Source organism: Saccostrea echinata, unplaced genomic scaffold (assembly GCF_033153115.1).
Source record: "Saccostrea echinata isolate AGI-Se365-2 ecotype Australia unplaced genomic scaffold, CSIRO_AGI_Sech_v1 ptg000054l, whole genome shotgun sequence".
NCBI lineage: Eukaryota > Metazoa > Mollusca > Bivalvia > Ostreida > Ostreidae > Saccostrea > Saccostrea echinata.
In genome coordinates, this window is record NW_026889803.1 from 60,230,238 (window position 1) to 60,254,337 (window position 24,100).

General features: G+C 33.5%; 1 pseudogene; it reads left to right on the plus strand.

Moving 5' to 3' along the window:
- Positions 1 to 2,524: 2,524 nt before the first annotated feature.
- On the plus strand, positions 2,525 to 4,793 carry LOC133205072 (uncharacterized; annotated as a pseudogene).
- The last annotated feature ends 19,307 nt before the right edge of the window (positions 4,794 to 24,100 follow it).

Genomic DNA, 24,100 nt, shown 5'->3' on the forward strand with positions numbered 1-24,100 from the left:
TGATGTCATTCAATTTGTATGCTATGGACGCTGGCTCAAAGTGCAAGATGGGTGTGTAGACATGCGTAACAAATTGAGGAAAGAGAGAAGGACCATGGCGGGTAATTAGATATTTAGGAAAAATTAAATATTTTAAGTTAGATTTTGGAATTATATTTCAATAATACTTATCAATATAAAAATAATCGTATTTTGAAATTGAATGAAATGCTGTTATTAGCGCCTTATATTTTGAGGATTTATTCCGATGATGTTATATTTTTGTGTCACAAAGGTCTAAGGTTGCAATTTCTAAATGGTGTGGAATAGGTCAATTTGTTATACTGAGTTAACGATCACTATTACATTTTCAAAAATTTAAAAATACTTTTCATATTATCAGTAAATGCATATCTATACAGAATTTTTAGCATTTGACGCGGTAAATTTTCTAAATAATAATGAAATAAGATATGTTTCTATGTGTCACAAAAAATGATGGCGAAAACGTCATAGTTACATGTATATGCGATGTTCAATTATTTCATATGATTTTATTTTTTTTTATTTTTTGATTTAGCCCCCTCAAATTTTATATATAAAATGTGCATGACCATACTTTCCTTGAGACATAAAGTTGAATTGATTCTTTAAGAATATGAGTACTTTATAGACAATCTACGAAGTCAACATTGAATATCACACCTTGCCCAAATTTTATACCGCTAGCTTATTTTATATAATCGTAGTAATATTAATCATTTCTATAGTCGTTAAATAAAGACAAAATAAAAAAATTAAGATTTTTATCAAATGTGCATCTTTTGAAAAAGAATTTTGTATAAAAAAATCTATATTCAATGAAACGGTAACAAAATCCCAGCAAAAAATGAATGTCAACATTTTATGTCACAGACGTAAACATAAGGTTACTTTGACGTTCAATTCTTCTTAACGTATCTTTACGTAAACATACAATTTATAGTAAAATATCAAAAGTTTTATACCCTTAAGTAACTATTATTGCTGTAAAACATGTAATGAGAATACACCAATATATTCATTTTTTTAATGTCAAAGTATGATGTATTTTTTAAATCTAAAATGGGTGGGGAAAAATGAACATGACTGTATACAATGATTTAGTATATCTTGTAAATTGTAAGTAATTGGTTAAACAGATCTGTGGTCTAATAGTTGTACTTACACATTATTTAGGCACGAGTAAATTGACAGCCGCTGAAAGGATTAAAATAAATAAGGGAAAAAGGAGGTAAAAAAGGATGCAACAAACTATTGAATGGAGAAAGAGGGTAAAAGACAGCGAACAAAACTCCGAAAATAACGGCGGATCCCAACAAAAATGTCCTGTTCGAGGTACAAACATCCCACCACGATTGTTATTTTTTTCGGATATTTTTTTTTCCTTTATAAAAACCCCAATAAAATGTAAACATGAAATGTTATGTTTTTGATACGTGTAAAACATTGAGTAATCATTTCTTTTAAAGAGAAATTCAAAGTAAAAGTCCAAGGTTTGGTACTGGAAAAAATTAATTCAAGTCAATCTCGCATTTCTTAAATTCTTATTAAAATGTGTTGCATTAAATACAATTTTAATATTTGAGAGATAAAATTGTTATGTGACTTATTTTCGCGAAATTACAAGTTTGTCAGATTTTCTATTTAGATGTGTAGTAGAGGTACTTTTATTAAAAATAATAAAAGTTGAAATGATTTTAAATAAAATAAATATTAGATATAAATTAAATAAACTAAATAAACTATTTAATATGTTATAAATGATAAGTTTTCTATTAAAGTATCATTCTGTTCATTCTTTACTAACATGGGTATTTAGTGACATAGTTATACACCCCTTTGGATCCACACCTGTACATATACTTTTACATGACCACACACACATCTATTGGTCAGATTTTGAAATGGTTAGATTTCATTGGTTGTAAATTTGGTCTTTGTGGGGTACTGAGTTTTATTCAGAATTAGCTCAAGATTTAGAATGGAGAAGACATAGTTATATTGCTGCTAACTTACTTTATTCAAAGACCTAAGACAGTTCCTAAAAATGTAACACCATAAGTAAAGAATATAAATAATTGAAACTGGAGAAAGTTCAATTCCATAAATTGGTATGTCTGTCTGTATATATATTTTATGATTTGTAAAGAAACATAAAAGAAAGATAACTCTTCACAAGACTGTTACGAGTAATTATGTTGTAAGAGTTAACTCCCTTATATAGAATATCTTCATTTTATCATATCGAGTTAAATTGATAAATATAATAATTAATTGTAAAAGGGAAGACAGATAATTTGTTATATTTTTATGATCAGAATATTAGATAATTGATATATTGTTTGTACATATTTTTATGACGCAATTTGTATATTGCAGGACATATCCATTTTCCATTATTCCATATATTCTACCATTGATTAACTGGACATGTCACCGTAATAAACATGTAGTTAAAAGCTACAACTGTGTTTTCTATCACTGCCGGGAATACCCGCTACAGATGCACACACAAAAGCTGCAACAATACCAAAACGAAAACAGCGCGAACTGGAAAGGATTAAAAGAGAAAATAACAGGGTCAGAAAACAAAGAGAAAGAGAAATTAAATCTAAATTTAACAAATTAAATGAATTTAAACGCACCAAAAATGGAGACAAAAAAGGTGGCGCCTGAAAAGACAAGACCGACAAATATCGGGCGAATCAAAGGAAGCCACTGAGCTATCATTTGAAAACAAAATGCAAAAAAGTCGAGCTTTGGAAAATTAAAATCAAACTTGCAAAAATCTCCTTTGATACAAGGTGCTACCATTGCTGCATTTTAGAAGACAAAAATTCACCAGTGGTTAAAATACTAGAAACTAAAAACCTTGTTTCCTCTCCGGAAGAAAAATTCAAAATTCTGTGCTCGGTGATATAGAAGAATCTGTTTCAAGACTGAAAATGAAAAGGTGTGACAAATCAAGGGAGGTAATGAATTTCCTGACAGCCTCCGTCAGTGGGGATTCTGTAAAAAAAAAAAAACACTAGATCTAAATCTTCTCTTGCTAAAAAGCTTGGACTTCCTGTTCGACGTATATCAAAGGCCTATGTTGTACGCAATAAAATTTTTCATTCAGTCATCTAGCTTCACCTATACAAAGCGAAAAACAAGGTCCGACGCTCTGTCTGATGAAAACAGAAAACTTATTTACGAGATTTGGTGCGCCCCCGAAAATTCTCATCCGACTGGAAATAAAAATGACGTAAAGCGGGTCAGAATTGGTCCAAAACAGTACTCATCACACGCAGTTCAAATTTTAGGGAAAAAAACAGAAATTTATAACGATTTCAAACTAGAATACCTTGAAATTAAAGTATGTCAAAGGCTATTTGAGGCGTGTAAGCCACACTATATTCGTTCAGCCGGACCAAAAGATAGAGTAACTTGTTGCCGCTATCATTTGGAGATGAAATACATTTTTAGAGCATGCATGACTTACAGGAAAACATACGTTTCGAATCCAAATCTCTATGAACATATTGATGAAATAGTCTCTCAAACACTCTGACCCACAAATAATGAACATTACATGAAAGCTTGTTTAGATTGAACATGTGAACACTGCGGTGTTCACAAGATATACTTGTATCCCGAGGAGCGAGAATCGAATGATGACTCCCCAGATGTAACATGGGATTGTTTCGAATATATAGCTGTAAAATCAAAAGGGGGAGAAACCAAAAAACTTACGATGACAAAAAAGTTACTAAACCTGTTGAACCTTTCGATTACTTAAAACTACTTCTAAACAAATCCCCCCCCCCCCCACAATATGCGTGCCAAATGGCAAATGCAACAAAGAATTTGCAACAAAGTTTGCCACACAGTCATTGTATAACTATTCACTACTTCTCTGAAAATTACAAATGCTTGGATAAAAATGAAATTCAATCAAACTACTTTCAAAGAACGGAGGTTTCAATCCATGAAACAATAATTCAATGGCACGCGATTCTCGAAGTCGATGGCATTGAAAGTACAATGGAAGATCCTACTTTGATAACAGAACATTTCTTCACCATTTCTTCAGACGATAAACATGACTAATATTTTACTCACCATTGTCAGAAATTAGTTTCCGATTATCTTAAATCCATTTCATGCGAGGTACATGCGATGCACGAATTCTGTGATGGCTGTGCAGCACAGTGAAAGAGTAGGCATTGTTTCGGAGATGTCTCTGAATCTGTTTCTGAATTTGGATACACAACATTAATCCGAATTTTTTTCGAAACAAGTCATGCTAAAGGACCGCAAGATGCAGCTGGCTGACTTAGTTGACTAAGCAATTCTGCATGGGCAGTACATAATTCAAAATGTAAAAAAAAATGTTTCAATTTGCCAATGAAAAATTACAAAATCCGAAAGGTGTTTCAAATGTAAAACGTCGAATTTTTAGATTTGTGGAAGAAATTCCTCGAGATCAACCCCGACTATACAGCCCTCTTCCTGGTATTCGCTCCATCCATCAACTCTTTTCAAATATATCGGGAAACAATTACGTGAGATATCTCTCGTGTTATGATTGTGAAGAATGTCTAGAGGGAAACGTGACCAAATGTACTAATACAGATTTCTTGGGCACCCCTACATCTTATGTATTTTTACCTGAAATGCGTTTACACGAAATTAATGGTGCCAACGACGAAACAGATGAATTTCATCCACTTTCCGAACTTGTTTCAAAAAATTGCATCGTTGCGCTGTTGTCTAAAGACAAAGTTTGATTGATTAGCGTGCACTTCAGTGATGTAAATGTGTATTCCTCACTGTTGCACCACGTATTACTAAATGTAAGGATTATTATGAGATATGTATGTGCAGCAATGAAGGAAATACTGAATAAATAATGAACAATAAACTAGAGATTTAAAGTTTTAATAGAATATTTTTTTAGTATTTAAGAACATACAAAAACAGACAAAATTAATTTTAAAAAACACAAACGACGTTCACTCGATATTCTAACGTCACGTAAAATAACGTCATTTTGACGTTACCGAAATTAACACCAACACCGTGCACAACGTCAAAATATTTCAATATGTTTTGTTGCAGCCACATATTTCTTTACGACTCCATAACTACCATAAAAAATAGAAATATCAACTCTCTGAGGGTTCTTCAAAAGGATTGCAGACAGGTTAATGGTAATCTAATAACCAAGCTTTATGATAAACGTGATGACTTTAACTTTTCAATCGTCAACTTCCCTTACTTGTGCAGCAATATACCTTCATCACCTGCATACGGGGTATATATCTCTCAGTTGATTCGATACGCAAGAGCATGCTCTATGTATGAACAATTTCTAAAAAGGTAAATTATTGACAAACAAGTTGATGAAACAAGAATATCAACTGTCTCGTTTAAAGTCATCATTTCGTAAGTTCTATGGTCGATACAATGACCTTGTCAGCAAATACAATTTATCATTGAATCGTTTTTCATACTAATTGTTAGGCCATTATTTAAACACTGAATTGTCGACGGATTTTTCCGTTATTTCCCGATCATGACAAGGAGCACACGGCGGGTGTGACCGGTCGGCAAGGGATGCTCACTCCTCCATGGCACCTGATCCCACCTCTGATGTTTAGAGGTCCGTGTTTACTCTGCTCCTATTTTGTATTGTTTAATGGACTTTTGAGCTTGAATACTGTTCGTTATCTCCATATATTTCATTTCAATCTTCGTAAAACTGTATTCAAGATGAGCTCATCATCAAATACTATGTATTTTGTTGATGTATTAGATTTCATTCTATGAAATATGAAGAGAACGAAAAGTAATCAAGCTCAAAGAGCTTTAAAAAAATACAGATTTGGAGTAGAGTATACATGGACCTCTGAAACAATCAGAAGTGGGGTCAGGTGCCATATGACTAAATGGAACTCATGCTATTTAATTTTGAAATTAACATGTTCTGTTATCTGGGGCTACAATTAATTTCATGAAATTACTTTTGTTTACAGAAGAAGCTTATATATATATATATATAGATAGATAGATAGATAGATATATATATATATGTGTGTGTGTGTGTGTGTGTGTGTGTTCACGAAGAGGGAATATGTGAAATATGCGAAAAGGTCCAAAACCCCAATTATATATGTAGCATTAAATGAGTGTGAATAACTGTACCATATTTTGAGAGAACACGTGAAGAGGAAATGATGAACTATTTCCTTTAATTAAAACACTTTATGCAGGAAATATTGCCGAGAGTGAAAGTGAACTGCAGAAGGCAACGGGAGAGGAACTTAGACCAGTGTACCAAAACATTTGCACTCTGAGAACTACTGATTTTGCATTTACAACACTCAGGGCTACTGCTTCTGATAAACTTTACCAGATCATCTCTATTTAACTTTTCATGAAAAAATTCAGTTTATTTAAAGTCCTATTCTAACAGCAATATAATAATCTTTATTTATATAATAAACTTTTCGCATAATAAACTTTCTCATTTTGTCATTCTATTTCTAGGTTTAAATGTCAATTTCAAGCAAAGTACATACATGTGATTAACAAAATTCTCATCACATTCTTCATATGCATACAGAAAAACATATCTGTAAACATAAAAAAATTAAATTAAACTCTTTATCTTTCAGCAATTTTTGTCAGTTTTTTATGACCTCACCGCGAAGAAATGACAGCTCTACAACTACTTCCCATATTGCCCCTTAGTCGTGCACTGCTTGCCTGTGGTATCTGTTGCCATTCCTATTGAAGAGCAGTAATTCTGCGGAAGTGTTAGAGGACCTGAAATGCGTAGCTGAAGAATGTCCCAAGCATGTTCAATTGGACTGAGGTCAGAAGAAAGATTTGACCAATCCATACACTGGACAGTTTCTCTTTCAAGATACCCATTTACAATTCGGGCTCTATGAGGTCGCCAATTATCGTCCATAAGGATCAAATCCTGCACAACAGCACCTGTAATTGGTCTAACAATAGGATTTAAAATCGCATTACGATACTTTTAACCGTCAGGGAACCTTCAATAATGTGCAAATCAGTTTTGTAGCTTATACTTATCACTCCCCTAATCATCAAAGTTCCAACAAGCAGACAACGAACAGTATTCAAGCTCATAATGATAAACTAATCTTAAATACAGAGTTACAAAGATTGAAACTGTCTGCGATCTTTTTGAAGAACTCTCATAGAGTTGATATTTTTTGTTTGCGGTTTTGGAGATTTAAAGAAATATGTGGCTGCAACAAAACATACTGAAATATATAATTGTATTTCAAAGCTCAGTCGATAGAGCGCTCGCTTCGTGATCGGAAATCGTTACTGGCCTAAGTCGATAAAAAATAGGGAGCAAATGTTCCTTCGCCAAGCACTCGATACTTTAAAGTGAAAGTTGCGGGTTCTTCGGATGGGACCTTAAAAACCCTAAGAGATTTTAAACTTTGAAATCTCAAAAAAGTTCTAGAGTAAAGTTTCATAGTAAATTAAAGTATCAAAAGTTTAACTATAGTTAACTTTAGTAAACTATTGTAAATTTTTGCATGGGTCAGTCGCAAATTGATAAATATTTCTACTCTCGGGATTTCATTATATAAATACTGCAACATCTGTTCTTTCAAAATATGATTGATTGTATTTTTTTCACTCATATAGAAAAGACACCATACACCGGTGAAGGGCTTCATATTAAGACCTTTACTCGGCACTCAGGGCCACTGAGCAGTGAGGGTTCTTTTAGCTAACGCCTACCGTGAAACGGGACCTCGTTTTTTAATGTCTGATCCGAAGAACCCGCAACTTTCACTTCAAAGTGCCGAGTGCTTGGGGAAGAAACATTTGCTACCTATTTTTTTTTTTATCGACTTAGGTCAGTTGCGGCCGTGATTGGAACACGCGACCTTCCGATCACGGAGCGAGCGCTCTGCCGACTGAGCTACCGTGACGGTTTTCAAGATTATGAGGCCATATTTTTAAAAATTATGAAAACATATTTTTATTATTATTTACGTGTGTATGTGTGTGTAGTTTATGTTTAAGACTTTAGCCGAGCTGGTTAGAAGTCGCCAGACAGCAGAAGCTGTGGTGTTTTACAATTCCGACTTCGACAAAAAAACCTGGATAATAATATGAAGGTTTTTTTAATGTCAAAAATCAACTGCAGGAGAGAGTTTCAGTCTAAATACTTTAATCGCCATACTTAAGACAGTAGATGAGAATTACTGTAATGCGGGCACCAAGGATGTTTAAGTTTTGCAAAAGAAAAATGCACTATCAATGGAAGAAAGATAGTACATGAAAATGTCTTTACTAACGTATATGCAGACAGACAGACCTGGATAATTTTTTTCCATTCTCTCTGTTGACACAATTCAGGTTATAGACGATTCTTTAGAATACATAGACGACAAAGCCACTGAAAGGCCAGTGTTAAAATTAAGTGTAACAGAATCAATTGTAGAATCACTTTTCAATATTGTATGGGTGTTCCATGATTCGTTCAAAAATTTTTCACTCAACATTCAGACGCCACCACTTGCCGATGGAAGGCTGCAAATTTAAATCTGTACTCGGCACTTATGGCACTAAGCAGTGAGGGATCTTTTTCGTGCCAGCACCTACTGCGACACTGGACCTCAGTTTATCCGGTCTCATCCGAAAGACCTGTCTCAGGTCAGACAGTGGATTCAAACCCGCCAGGTAATGATGAACTTACTCCGCGACTCTAAAGCAAACGCTTTAACCATTGCGTCACGCGGGCGACTAAAGAGAGAAAGAGGAAGACAGAGTTGTAAAGAGGAAAAATGAATGGCTATTGTGCAGTGATCAAGACGTTCTCTTGACAAAAGAAAATAACATTGACTGGACAAATACAAATATGCATACACAGAAATACACAAGCGGTTTTACTTCATGGAAATTTAAAATCATTCGAATCAGAACAATTGTGTGGGGCCATGGAGGACAAGTTAGGGAGTTCAGGAAGAGGAGCATTGTCCTATGATGGTGTTGCTAGCAAGTAACAGAATCGAAATAACAGATATAGTTTTTTAATCTTTTATGTATCAATTAATATTAGCTGTGATGTTTTAATTTTATTAAATAAAATTAAAATATCACAGTTAATGTCATATTATGTTATATAAATTTTATATGTATCTATTTAATTATTTAAAAAATAAAGCGTAACAATGAGTTGTGACTTAATATTACACAAATATGCGCTAAACATATTGCAAAAGTATGTGATATTTGATATGAAGTATCATTTTTCATTTACCTTGTTCATTATTGACTTTTTATCCATTAATTCGTTTGTTGTTTTTGATATTTTAATTTTTTTATCATTTAATATATTTTTAATAATATATGCACATAAATACCATAAATTAGATCCCTTTAAGCTCGTTTTTATACACTGCCTCTTTAATCTGCCTTTTGATTGGAGAGTCACTGTCTGTAAAAGACGTAACTTTCCCAAGTTTATTGAAAAAAATGCAAGATAATGGAAATTGATGGTATTTCATGTAGATGACATTTGAATCATGCCGTAAGGGAACAAGACATTCATAATGTCCCCTGCCAGAGATGTATCATTTTTATTCAAAGTGTTTAGGTCTGTGTCCATCCTTCTATTCAGTTTCTTTGACACAAAGTAGCATATGGCAGGCTGCAACATCAGGTGCCGTCTAACATATATGCAGCAGAGTTCCATCTCGTCGAGAGACATCTTGAATAGGCTTCCGTTGCTTCATTCTCAGAGGCTGAATTTTACAGCAAAGCTGTGTTGCGGTGAAAGAAGAAAATTATTTTCCTCGCTCTCCCGAAAATTCCAGAAACACTCTTTTATTTAAGTGCTTTTTGTGCAGCAAGATTTAAGCAGTGATAAAACAGCCCAAGTCGGGCCTACTCTCTAATTCTTTTGCATCAACCACCATATTTAGGGCATTATCTGTAATGGAAGTGAGAGGTTTTGATTTGGGATTCACCATTCTGATATGCAATCTCTCATAAATGCTACTATGTATGACCAGTGTGGCCTTGTTCCACGGCACGCGTTTGTAACACAAAATTTTACAGTTGCCAATCTGAAGAAATGTGGGCGGATGTAACCGTTATATATGATTTTGTTGACTTCCTAGTACAGCCATCTTTGGTAAAGGCAAAACATGTAGCCCTTGATATGTTGAGTTTTGGCTTGCCCCGTCATACATGTACATATTCAGTTTAACAGTTCGGGAATTAGAAGTCCTAGAAAGAAGACAGTATCTTGAATCAAGTGTTTCTGCTATAGATTTGAAACCTATTTCTTCAACAACACTCATTAATAATGTAATTGACAAAACTGTATTGTAAAAATAGTTATTCTATATGAATTCTTCGCATTAATGATTTAACCAAGAGTGAGTAGATTATGATCCTTCTCTCTTGTGTATATATATGAACAGTATTACCGGTACCTATGCTGAGGCTGAGCGTAACATCTTCACCGCTGGATGATGACACTTCATGTGATGTAGGATATGTAATGTCGCCACTTTTATTTTCGATTTTGTCATGCAGTGACTACAAAGTGCAACACTGTCGATATTTTCTCTTTTACTTGTCCTATATCACTTTTTGCTTTGAGGTTACTACCGTGCTCATAATTTGACACCATCTTTGTAAACAATTAATACAAGTGTTAGTAAATTCATGCAGTACGAGCTCGATGAAAAGCTACGACATTTCTTTCATCAAATTTCATTAGAAAATCAAACAAAAATGAATTTGCTTACAAATTACACATCGCGAGTCACAGGTATATTTTTTGTACCGCGATAGGGTTCAATTTTTAGAGGAGGTCATGTGTCAATCGAGGCCTCAAAACGTAAGCCGTGCGTACAACATGCGCTAAATGAAGGTTGCAGCATTTGTTCCGATCAAGATATAAAACACCTGGATCAAACTTAAGAGAGTAATATGACGATTTTTTTTAAACAAATAAGGAAGCAGCTTGAAAAAAATTACCTGAGAAACATTAAATTATATTGAACCACACTGGTATAACAAACTACTCGGCTGCGAGTAAAGGAATAAATTTGCAGCCCTCCACCGGCAAGTGGTGGCGTCTCCATATGAGTGAAAAATAAGTGAAAAATTCTCGAGAGGGACGTAAAAAACAAACAAACAAAAACGAAAACTCGGCTGCGTAATATCAGATTGCGCAAGTGTCATTGTTTACTTTCGATAAATTTATGTTTATCAAATGTCTAAAAAATGAAATAGGTGTCCATACCTAATACAATTTTCAGAAATTCAGTAATGAAATTTGTAAAATCATGAAAATCATGAAATTTAATATTTTGACCTACTTTTTAGTACTGTATCAGTACTTTGATTTGTGTATTACAGTACAGTATACCGTTATATTGTTTCACCGCTTCGTGCTTGTCAATTCTTCTTCATTCTTTTCCTAAAACCATATTGTAAATAGACCTTTATAATTTAAAGAAATAATATTAAGCGTTCGTTGATCAGCCCTTCCATGGTTTTTATACACCCAGCTTTAGAGTAGAGCAATAAGTAGATGATGTTTAGGATCTGTATGGTCCTTTCAAGACTTTCGAATAGGAATAATTATACTCCCGCTCCGAAGGAGAGGGGGGTATACTGTTTTACCCTTGTGTGTCTGTCTGTGTGTCCGTGTGTCTGTCCGTAACAAAGTTTGGTCGCCGTTTTCTCAGCAATTACTCATCGCTGATGCTTGAAATTTTAACACATTCTTTGTTTAGGCATGCCATATTGTGGGATTTATTTTTGTGAGAATCCGATGACAACTTCCTGTTTATCCGTGCGTCTGTCCGTACCATACATAACAAATTTTGGTCACAGTTTTCTCAGCAATTACTCATCACCCTCTTCGTTTAGGCATTCCATATGGTTGGATCCATTTTTGTGAGAATCTGATGTCAACTTCCTGTTTATCCGTGTGTCTGTCCGTACCATACATAACACCTTTTGGTCGAAATTTTCTCAGCAACTATTCATCGTAGATGCTTGAAATTTTAACACGCTCTTTGTTAAGGCATGCCATATGATGGGATTAATTTTTGTGAGAATCCGATGTCAACTTCCTGTTTATCCGTGCGTCTGTCCGTACCATATATAACAAATTTTGGTCACAGTTTTCTCAGCAATTACTCATGGCAGATGCTTGAAATTTTAACACGCTCTTTGTTTAGGCATGCCATATAGTATATGATTAATTTTTGCACGAATCTGATGTCAACTTCCTGTTTATCCATGCGTCTGTGCGTACCATACATTACAAATTCTGGTTGCAGATTTCTCAGCAACTACTTATTGCAGATATATGAAAGTTCAGCAGACTCATTGTTTTAGGCATGTCATATGGTGGGATTCATTTCTTTATGAATCTAATGTCAACTTTTTGTTTATCCCTGTGTCTGTCCAAAAATGAACTTGTGTATTCACATCAAAGCGGGGGTGTTATTAGTGAGCACTGGCTCACAGACTTCTTGTTGTTCCTTTCGTCAAGGAATGTGGGAAATGGCATCTATCCAAAAAATATATAAAAAAAACAACATACATGTATTTGCAGAAGACATGCTTTTCTGCTTTTTGGAATTAAGATGTTTGATTTTGTTCCAGTCCTACAGTTGTATGTAAAAAGATGAAAATAACGTACAGTGATGAATCTTATATCCAATTAACAAAATTAATCGGATAGTCGTCCACGTGGTGCATTGGTAAAAGCGTTTGCTCTAGAGTCGCGGTGTACGGAGTAGATCCTTACATCGCGGGTACGAATCCACTGCTGGGCGTGGAGACCGGTCCTTGTGATGAGACCGTATAAATTGCAGCCCTTTCCAGCAAGTGGTGATGTCTCCATAAGAGTTAAAAATTCTCGAGCGGGACGTTAATCATTTTAATTATTTTGATGGTCTTCGCTTGGGTTTTTACTCATAGCTACCAAAATTGAATGAATTTGGTTTAGCAGTTTCAGAGAAGTTGCAACTAATTCAATAATAATGGACGATGCACGGTGGACCAAACATATAGCAATGGGTCAGCTCAAGGTTTCAGGTAATCTAACTAAATAGTCTGCTAAAACTGTGTTACGTCCGAGTTTTTATGCTCTCTATAGAATTCACTCCAGGTGATTAAAACTATCTTTCAAAGTTTTATTTGTATACCATTCAACATCTCTGAAGAGTCTTAAGATACCAATCTTGGATTAAAATAACTCCCTTACTCTAAGACTTCTATGTGATGTGTGTACGTTATTTAAATATGCAAATACATAAAATGTACGATTTTAAAAAATTTGGTAACGTATCAATTAAATACAAGTATAAGCAAGATTTTTGGATGATAATAATATTCTATTTATCCTAAATCTTTAAAGATTTATTCAGATCTACCTATCAAGTGTGTATTCACACAGAAGGACTCTACAATTATATCTTCATTTATCACTGTTCATTGAAGTAAAAACATATAAACATCATTCCCTATGTCGACTTTAATTAAATCCAGCGTGAATTCTTTCTAACGCACTCTACATATACCTATTTTGTGAATTCAGATCACTGGATTTTACCTCGCTTGACATAATTTGCTCTTTTCTTCATGACGACCAAATGCCATCAATTAAGAATATTAAATAAAACTTACTTCACTCGTATTGGAGTGATATTTTAATCCATTTCTTTTTCCTAAAAATACTCGTGCTTGTGGAGTATGCACCCCGGGTTCCAGTATATTTTTATTTGTATTTTTCATACATTATTTTTCTAGCACACATTCACGATGTATTTCATATAAAAAATAACGTAGATGAAATGTTTCATTAAAGCAAAATCATAACCTGCAGTATAATAAAAAAAGAGAAAGTAAGTCACTTCGGTTTGTTTACATTGCCCCAGGGTCAGAGGTTCTGGTGTTAGGGTGGGGCTCTATTGATTATAAAGTGAAAATTCATTAATTCTTTGAAAATCTTCTCCTCTGCTCCTGGATAATATATAAACTAAGTATATAGTTATGTTGAGCAAGAGTGTCTCTTCCAAAATTTTGAATTTCATGGCCCCTGGGTCAGAGGTTCTGGTGTTAGGGCAGGGCTCTTTAATTATGTAGAGAAAATGCATTTACTCTGTTAAATAATCCTGTCTAATCCTTAGTGTTGAGCAGATAATAAAGTGCTTAGTGCTTTTTACAAAATTTTAAAACTTTGTGGTCCCAAGTTGAGGGGCTTTTGTGTTTCTCATTGGGGGGGGGGGGGAGGGGGGAGTCTATTGATAATATAGTGAAAATGTGTTAATTCTTTGAAAATCTTCAACTAAGTGCAGAGTTATGATGATGAGGGTACCTCTTCCAAATTTGTGAAATTCATGACCCTGGGTCATGGGTTTTGGTGTTAGGGTAGGGCTGTGTTGAATCTGTAGTCATGGTACATGAAGTGAAAATGCAGAATTTATTTGAAAATCTTCTCTGCTCCTTGGCATATCAAAGGTAAACAAAGTAAAAGTTTTAATAAAAGGATATTTTTACCAGATTTTTAAACATCTGGACCATTTGGTCAAGTGTTCTGGTCCTTGCCAGGGCTCTATTAATTTGTATTCTACTGAGAGAAGTTATTCCCCTTGGCTATTCACTTTTGATAATTAATCACTGCAAATAATGTATTTGAAAAGTTAATAGAATAAGAGAATTGTGCAAGAAATTTTATAGTATAATACAAAAACTACTTTCATAGTTTTAATGATCAGATAGACTTGTAAATAATAGAATAATAAAACTGAGACAAAAATAACTCATGAAAATGTTCTTCAAAGACCAAGAGAGGCCAATGTGAGAGATTACAAGTTGAGGTTAAAAATAGTACAGAATTACCAATAGTTTGTTAACAGACTGCATGGTGATAGTGATAAATTAGGGACAAATTAGAATTTAATTTTAATACGAGTTGTTACTAAATATTGGACTAATTAATTCATTGATCCTGATCATCCTATTTCTCTTGCTTTTGGGCAACAAAGTTTCATTTACCAGTTTATTTTATATTCAATGAATCCTTTAAGTTGTATTATACTCAGGTGACCGTTAAGGCCCTTGGGCCTCTTGTTTTATTTTGATGAATGGTGTAGCAATAGTTACTAAAATAGAAATTTCTTTAAAATTCATTCAAAAGGCTACTCCTACAATTTAATATGATTACAATAAACCTTGCTATAACCAGAAGTCTCTGATGAGACTGTAGCTCTACTGGTCTGTACGTACAATAAAGGAAAAGTAGCACTTAGATTTGAAACTTTGCAACATGCAGCAGTAAATAGAATTATGTATCATAATGCAGTATACTTGTGTGCAAAGTTTTATTATTAAAATCGAACAAAAACTACAGGAGAAGTAGCATTTTAAAAGTATTTCACAGAAATTCCTATTTTAAGTAACCATGGCAACACCATTATTCACTGAAATCAAAAACCGATTTACACTATCATGTATCGTAATGTAGTCTAATTGTGTACAAAATAAGAGGAAATCAGACCAAAACTGTAGCAGGAATGATGTTTTAAAGGAATTTTACAGAAATTTCTATTTTTAGTAATTATGGCAAAACATTCATCAAAATCAAAAACCGATGCACTAAGTTATGTATCTTATGTAGTCTACTTATGTGCCAAGTTATATTGAAATCCGAGGAGGAGTAGCGTTTTGAAAAATTGTTTACAGACAGACAGACAGACGGACGGACACCTTACTATCGCATAAGCTCTTCTGGTCTCTGACCAGTAGAGCTAAAAACAGACTAATCCAAGAATCATTATTCCATTTATTACTGTTGCAAAGTTTCAAGTCCAAGGTCTGTTTTTTCTTCTTTTGTTATGATTACAAACCAGTAGAGCTACAGTCTCATCAGAGACTTCTGGTTTAAATGTTATTTGGCATAGTGATAAGTCCTTTTAAAAGAATAATGACCGCCACCCTCACTTATCTCGAAAACCTGCTGCAAAATTAGCGGCATTTGAGCAGTGAAGGATCTACAGCGACAAGGTACCTCAACTGGTAGAGTCTTATTTGAAGGACCAAAATCTTATGAATCAATTTCGGCTTTTTGTTTTTAAAGTGAACATTTCCCGATTTTTTTCGTATGCCTCTGGCTCTTCCCTCGATTTTCATAGCACTCGGTGTTACGGTCATTACGGCAATACTTTCTATTTCCACTGTGGAAGAATTATAGTTCTTAGTGCGCGCTTTTCTGGAAAAAGTCGGAAAATGTACAAATCTCGCGGGATTTCTGGGACAATCGTAAAACATGTAAACAATATGTTGAATATCGATGAAAAAACGCCTAGCAAACATGCAAATGAGGCACTGTATTGTTGTGGCTTTACATGCATCAGAAGTACAAACGACAACGATATCAGTTTATATTTATTGATAAGTGTTGACGGTCCATCTCGAATTACAATGTACATGCTTCAGAAACGTCGTAATTTTTATCAATGGATGATAAATTCAAGGCTTTCGCACTCTTTAAAAGGGATGAAAAATACATTTAACATTCTAAACTGGATTGAGATTGGCATTTTTTTCCCTCCGGTACGCCTCGTTGTCCCCGTCAGACCCAATTCGCCTCTGATTTGAAGAGTTCAAGTAATGGAAATGGAAAGTATGAAGACTTTTTACTTGAATTGTGATGTATGACATCATCACTTTTGGGGCACAATATTTTTACCCGCCCCCTTCGTTTTCTTCGCAGAGATTGCACATACTGTAATAAAATTTGGTGTACAGATTTTATCAAAAGAATATCTAGGTCAGGTTCTGTTTTGGGTACGATCGAGCAATTTTTGACAGAGTTATGCCCCTTGGACTTAGAAAAATTCCAATTATTTGTAGTTTCCGTTCATTTTCTTCGCAGAGGAAACTTCTAAATTGGTGGGTTTATCGTTGTTTATTGTTTAAGTGTATAAACATCTCGATTAATTTTGCATACTTATTAATTTCAGTATAAAGTTTATGTTCTTGCGCATTAATACTCAAGTTTATTATTTATAATGCAATTAGTAAGTTAGTAGAGTAAGATTATTGACAATTATTTGACATCGCTGGATATGTGCACATTTATCATGTTCGGGAGAAAACCCTTTTTGCGCTATGTTTCCCTATCGTGATCTATAATAATCAAGAGTTATGCCTCTTTTGTTTACAGATGTCGACTATTTTTTTTACATCTGAAATCTGTAGTGGCTTTTATTAGTACATGTAATACATCAACATTAATTTGCAAGGATGTGTGACTAATTTGAAGTATCTTGTATTAATAGTATTTTTGTAGCAAATCGTCGATAATGATCATTTGTCACATGTCATGTCATCCTCATCGACAACTGGTTGACCCATTTACAATGCGTTTCCTACCTAGCCAGTACACTAGGGAGTTACCCGTAAGGTGTCGTTTTCGCATCACTTTCGTAATTTCCGCTTTTAAATTTTGTAGCATTTTTCACGTTTGACGATGAATAGTCTTATAGCAAGTCAAACGTTGCAATATTCCATTTTTGACATTTGCATTGTAAAATTTTCCATTTGTATTGTACAATTTTTATTTGTATTCTATAATTTTCGTTTTGACATGCATTCTCTGTAAGCACCAAAAAATTTACTATAGGGCTTGGAAACGACATCTCTCCGATTTTGATGAAATTTGCACCACAGGTGCATCTTGGCACAAAACTAGCAAATATGGTGTTAGAAGTTTCACACGTGCACCCGGTTGCCATGGAGACGGATCCATTGAATTTGGCCCTTTTTGACCGAATAAAAACATGAAAATTGAGGAAATGTAAATGCATTTTTATCTTTATGTAGTAAACTTAAACATAAATCATTGTATCATGGGAAAAGATCAACTTTTAAGGTATACAGGGCATATAATCGGTTATTCCAGAATTATTCCCACTCTAAGAAAAAGGTCCTGTAAAATGACATTGTTTCTGAAAATGTGAAAAATGGGAAATTAGGAATTTTTTGAGAATTTTAAGGTTAAAGAAAAAAAAATTGTCTGCGGAAATTTTTCAAATCTTATGTGTGTTTTCATACTTCAGAATTAGGAGTGTCACCTCATGAAAAAAATGGAGTGGGATCTCAATACTATATTTAGTAACATGTATCTATAAATAGACATATTTCAGAAAAATCTAGAAAATCAAATTTGGGCAGAGTTGAAGATGCCATTGTTAGATATTTAGGATATATACTGTAAAAGTCAATATGCTAATGACAGAAACTGGACACCAATAACTACTATGCATATCATTTGAAGGGAGTTCCGTTTTCTATTTATAGCTTCAAATGCCTTAAAATAGACATGTCTCATAATATGTGTAAAAATGACTATTTTCTATCATTTAGAAGCTCCACTAAAACATAAGTGATAAACATACTGCTCTCACCAATATTTCATCAATTAGAACAAGGGATAATACAATAACTCACACATTATTGAGGATAGGCTCTCGTTTCTATAAATAGTACAAATGTCTAAAATTAGACATATGGGAAATTAACGACGAAATGTAGATTTTTGCACTATTTCTCACATTAGAGATGAACAATTTGCATACTAACTGTCATTAACTGTAACTGACATAATGTGACTGACAAGTACATGAGAGCATTAACTGAAATGCAGAATAATAAGCGGAGGTTTCCATTTCTATTTATAATAACAAATGTTTAAAAATAGACATTCTACAAATTATCAAGAAAATGTAGAATTTTGCACTATTTTCTCACATTAGGAATGGACAATTTGCAGACAAACTGCTATTAACTGTTAATAACATAAGGGGAACAACAAGTACAAGAAAGCATTAACTGAAATGCAGAATAATAAGCGGAGGTTTCCATTTCTATTTATAGTAACAAACGTTTTATAATTATTGAAGAAATGTAGAATTTTGCACTGTTTCTCACATTAGGGATGGACAATTTGCAGACTAACTGCTATTTACTGTTATTGACATCAGGTGACCGACAAGTACAAGAGAGCATTAACTGAAATGCAGAATAATCAGTGGAGGTTTCAATTTCTATTTATAGTGCATATGACACATGTCTAAAAATAGACAAATTGCAAATAAATAAGGGAATATAGATTTTCGCACAATAGGGATGGACATTTTGCTGATTAACTATTATTAACTGTTATTGACAAAACAGGAAAGCATTTACTGAAATGCAGAATAATCAGCGGAGGTTTCTATTTATAGCAAGATACGTGTATGTCTAAAAATAGACATGGCAAATAATCAAGGAAATATAGATCTTTGCCCTATTTCTAACATAAGGAATGCTCAATTTGCAGACTAACTATTATTAATGTAATATGACTGACAAGAACAAGAGAGCATTAGCTAAAATGCAAAATATTTCCATTTCTATTTATAACACCAAATACTTAAAAATACACATGTCTCAGTATATGAGAAAAAATGAAATTTTCCCCCAATTACAACCTTCTCAAAAATATTTAGGATAACATTGCTCTCCAAAACATGCCATCTTCAAGTACATGTGGTCATACAACTCTTCACACATTAATGAGCATGGGCTCTCCATTTTTATTACAGTAACAATAAGCTAAACATATAATTATGTAATGTATATATAGGAACTCCCATGGTTTGTGCTTGAATATGATTTTTATCCAACCAGTTGTGTGGGTTTTTTTATACTCCCGAGCCTTGGCGAGGGGATAAAAAAACTCACAACGAGTTGGATAAAATTCATATCCAACCACAAATCATGGGAGATTCTTTTTATCCTATGTTTTATACATCACAATAAATGTTTTACACTGTTTTTATATTATCGTGTCATCAACCTAACAGTGCAATAGTGAACTACAGTGAGGAATTTATTATCACCTAGCTTCGTGAGAAGCACCACATGAAACATAAAATTATTCGTTTTTTTTTATATGGTTGAAATACATGGTAAAAGTGTGGAGCGGGGGTTTTATCGCTAATTCGTATTCTTATAATTTGATGTTTTGTAGTCCTTTCTTGATATGTACTCGCGAAAAATTATCTACAGTATTAACAGTATCAAGATCTTGATCAAATGAAATATGTTTTTTTTTAATTTATAAGAGTGCTCACCTTGTATATTGTGTGTTAGTATTGTCAATGAAATAATTATTAGAGCACTATGCACTTTTATCAATTTTTTTGTGAGCTTCAACATGATAGAAAATATAGACATTTGTCCTTCATGCATATATTTCCATTGTATCATTTTTAGTGTTCGGTGGCAAAATTAACAAGAGGTCCAAGGGCCTTGAATCGCTCTTCTGATAAACTGTTAAACTGTACAACCTATCACTTCTATTTGAAGCCTCTAAGTATCCTGTATATTTAGATAAAGTCTTGAAATTTCAAAGGTAGGTCATCATGACCTACATTAAGATGAAACACTCTGAGAACCCAAGATGATTCTAAGCCAATTAGTACCCGAAATATTTAATTATAGTCATATAAATTGAAAAGGAGGTCACGGTAACTTACTTTTCAGTCGACTTACTCCGAGGACCCAAGATGCATCAACGGACAAAGTTTGATGAATCTAAGCCAATTAGTACCTGAAATATTTAATTAAAGCCATAAATTTTCAAAAGTAGGTCATGGTGACCTACTTTTCAGTCCACCTACACCGAAGACCCAAGATGCATCAACTGACAAAATTTGATGATGCTAAGCCAATTAGTAGCCGAAATTTTTAATTATAGTGATATAAATTGAAAAGTAAGTCATGGTGACCTACTTTTCAATTGACGTTTTTCGAGGACCCAAGATGCATCAACTTACAAAGTTTTATGATCATAGGCCTTAAAATGTCCAAATTATGCCTCTAAAACGCTTTGAAATCGAATGCCTGCAAAGTTCAAAATGTAGGTCACTGTGACCTACTTTTTAATAAATGTTTTTGGCCCCAAGACAGTATTCGAATTAATGACCTTAATTGTTTCAAAAAAGATTAGCCATAAATTCAAAAAGTAGGTCAAGGTGACCTACTTTTTAGTTGACGTACTCCGAGGACCAAGATACATCAACTGACAAAGTTTGATGATCATAGGCCTTAAATTGTTCAAAATATGTCTCTAAATCATTTTGAAAAAGAATGGACGCCGTGACCTACTTTTGAGTCAGCATGATATGAGGTCCTCAGATACATCAACTGACAAGATTTGATGATCCTAGTCCTTATAGTAAACAAAATATCAACATTTTAATAAAATGTAATTTTTGGTCAACTCTGAAGTGACCTTGAGACCACGCCCTTTGCCCCAGGGTGATTCCCCGTGCAAATTTTAATCTATAACATATCCTCATCCTTTTATATAAGTTTGGTGATAATCTGCCCAGTGGTTCTTGAGAAGATTTTTTAGCTACCAGTACTTTTGTTTCTATTTTCCTAATTATCTCCCCTTGTTTAAGGGTCACAATCCTAGTTTTAGTAAAAGTGGGAGCCGTTGGGCCAAGGATACCCTGTGACAAATTTGACAATAATTGGCCAAGGGGTTCTTGAGTTATGGCCCATATTCTATAAAGTTTACGCACACTGCACAAATGGCCATAGCATTAGCTCTTAGAGCCTTTGGCTCAGAAGAGCTAAAAATGGAAACCTCCACCGATTATTCTACTTTTCAGTTAATGCTGTGTTTTTCTTGTCGAATACATAACCTTTATAACAATAAGTCTGCAGATTTTCCATCCCTCATGTGAGAAATAGTGCAAAATTCTACATTTCCTCTATGATTTGCAGTACGTCTTTTTTAAAACATTTGTTACTATAAATAGAAATGGAAACCTCCACTGAATATACTGCATTTCAGTTAATGCAGTCTTGCTCTTGTCAGTCGCCTTATGTCAACAACAGTAAATAACAGTTAGTCTGCAAATTGTCCATCCCTTATGTGAGAAACAGTGCAAAATTCTACATTTCCTTAATAATTTGCAGTATGTCTAGTTTTAAACATTTGTTACTATAAATAGAAATGGAAACCTCCGCTTATTATTCTGCATTTCAGTTAATGCTTTCTTGTACTTGTTGTTCCCCTTATGTTATTAACAGTTAGTAGCAGTTTGTCTGCAAATTGTCCATCCCTAATGTGAGAAAATAGTGCAAAATTGTACATTTTCTTGATAATTTGCAGAATGTCTATTTTTAAACAATTTTTACTATAAATAGAAATGGAAACCTCCGCTTATTATTCTGCATTTCAGTTAATGCTCTCCTGTACTTGTCAGTAACATTATGTCAGTTACAGTTAATGACATTTAGTATGCAAATTGTTCATCTCTAATGTGAGAAATAGTGCAAAAATCTACATTTCGTCATTAATTTCCCATGTGTCTAATTTTAGACATTTGTACTATTTATAGAAACGAGAGCCTATCCTCAATAATGTGTGAGTTATTGTATTATCCCTTGTTGTAATTGATGAAATATTGGTGAGAGCAGTATGTTTATCACTTATGTTTTAGTGGAGCTTCTAAATGATAGAAAATAGTCATTTTTACACATATTATGAGACATTCTATTATAAGGCATTTGAAGCTATAAATAGAAAACGGAACTCCCTTCAAATAATATGCATAGTAGTTATTGGTGTCCAGTTTCTGTCATTAGCATATTGACTTTTACAGTATATATCCTAAATATCTAACAATGGCACCTTAAACTCTGCCCAAATTTGATTTTCTAGATTTTTCTGAAATATGTCTATTTATAGATACATGTTACTAAAAATAGTATTGAGATCCCACTCCATTTTTTTCATGAGGTGACACTCCTAATTCTGAAGTATGAAAACACACATAAGATTTGAAAAATTTCCGCAGACAATTTTTTTTCTTTAACCTTAAAATTCTCAAAAAATACCAAATTTCCCATTTTTCACATTTTCAGAAACAATGTCATTTTACAGGACCTTTTTCTTAGAGTGGGAATAATTCTGGAATAACCGATTATATGCCCTGTATACCTTAAAAGTTCATGTTTTCTTATGATACAATGATTAATGTTTGAGTTTACTACATAAAGATAAAAATGCATTTAAATTTCCTCAATTTTCATGTTTTTATTCGGTCAAAAAGGGCCAAAAAGGGCCAAATTCAATGGATCCGTCTCCATGGCAACCGGGTGCACGTGTGAAACTTCTAACACCATATTTGCTAGTTTTGTGCCAAGATGCACCTGTGGTGCAAATTTCATCAAAATCGGAGAGATGTCGTTTCCAAGATTTTTTGGTGCTTACAGAGAATGCATGTTGAATTGTATAATTTTATTAATTTGTACTGTACAATTTTTATCTGAATTTTCCATTTGTATTGTAAAAAATCATTTGAATTGTGTAATTTTTTAATTGCGTTCTACATTTTCCATTTGCATTGTATAATATGATTTACATTATGATGGTGCATCAAAATTGGTACCGTATATGATTTATCTTATTTGTATTTTAAAAATTTCTTCTTTGTATTCGATAATTTTTCATTTGCACTGTATGTAACCGGGGATTGTTTATTTATTTTTTAGGAAGGATTTCACTGTATGCATGAATTGGTATACATTTTTGGACTTGTTTCGGTTGTACGAGAGTGATGCATATAATAAAAAAAAAAATGAAGAAATTGTAGACTCTCTATGATGTTTAAATTTCTTCATTTCTTACCGTCACCCTTATACATGTAAATCTATACATTTTTTATCATTTTGTAGGACTTTATTGAGAAAACCTTTGAATGAAAAACGGTACCTGACGCGGCTAGAATTACTCATTTTACTATTTCATGATGTTTTAACAGCAGTGTTTTTTATCATCTGTTATCATCTGTTCTCAAAAGCACTTCAAAATTCCTTAAAATGGTTGGAATGGCATAGTACATCCTATGTTCTGACTGTTGCAGAATGAATGACATAAATAACATATATAACACCGAGTATAATTGAAAGCAAATGAAAAAGACAACTTATTTAA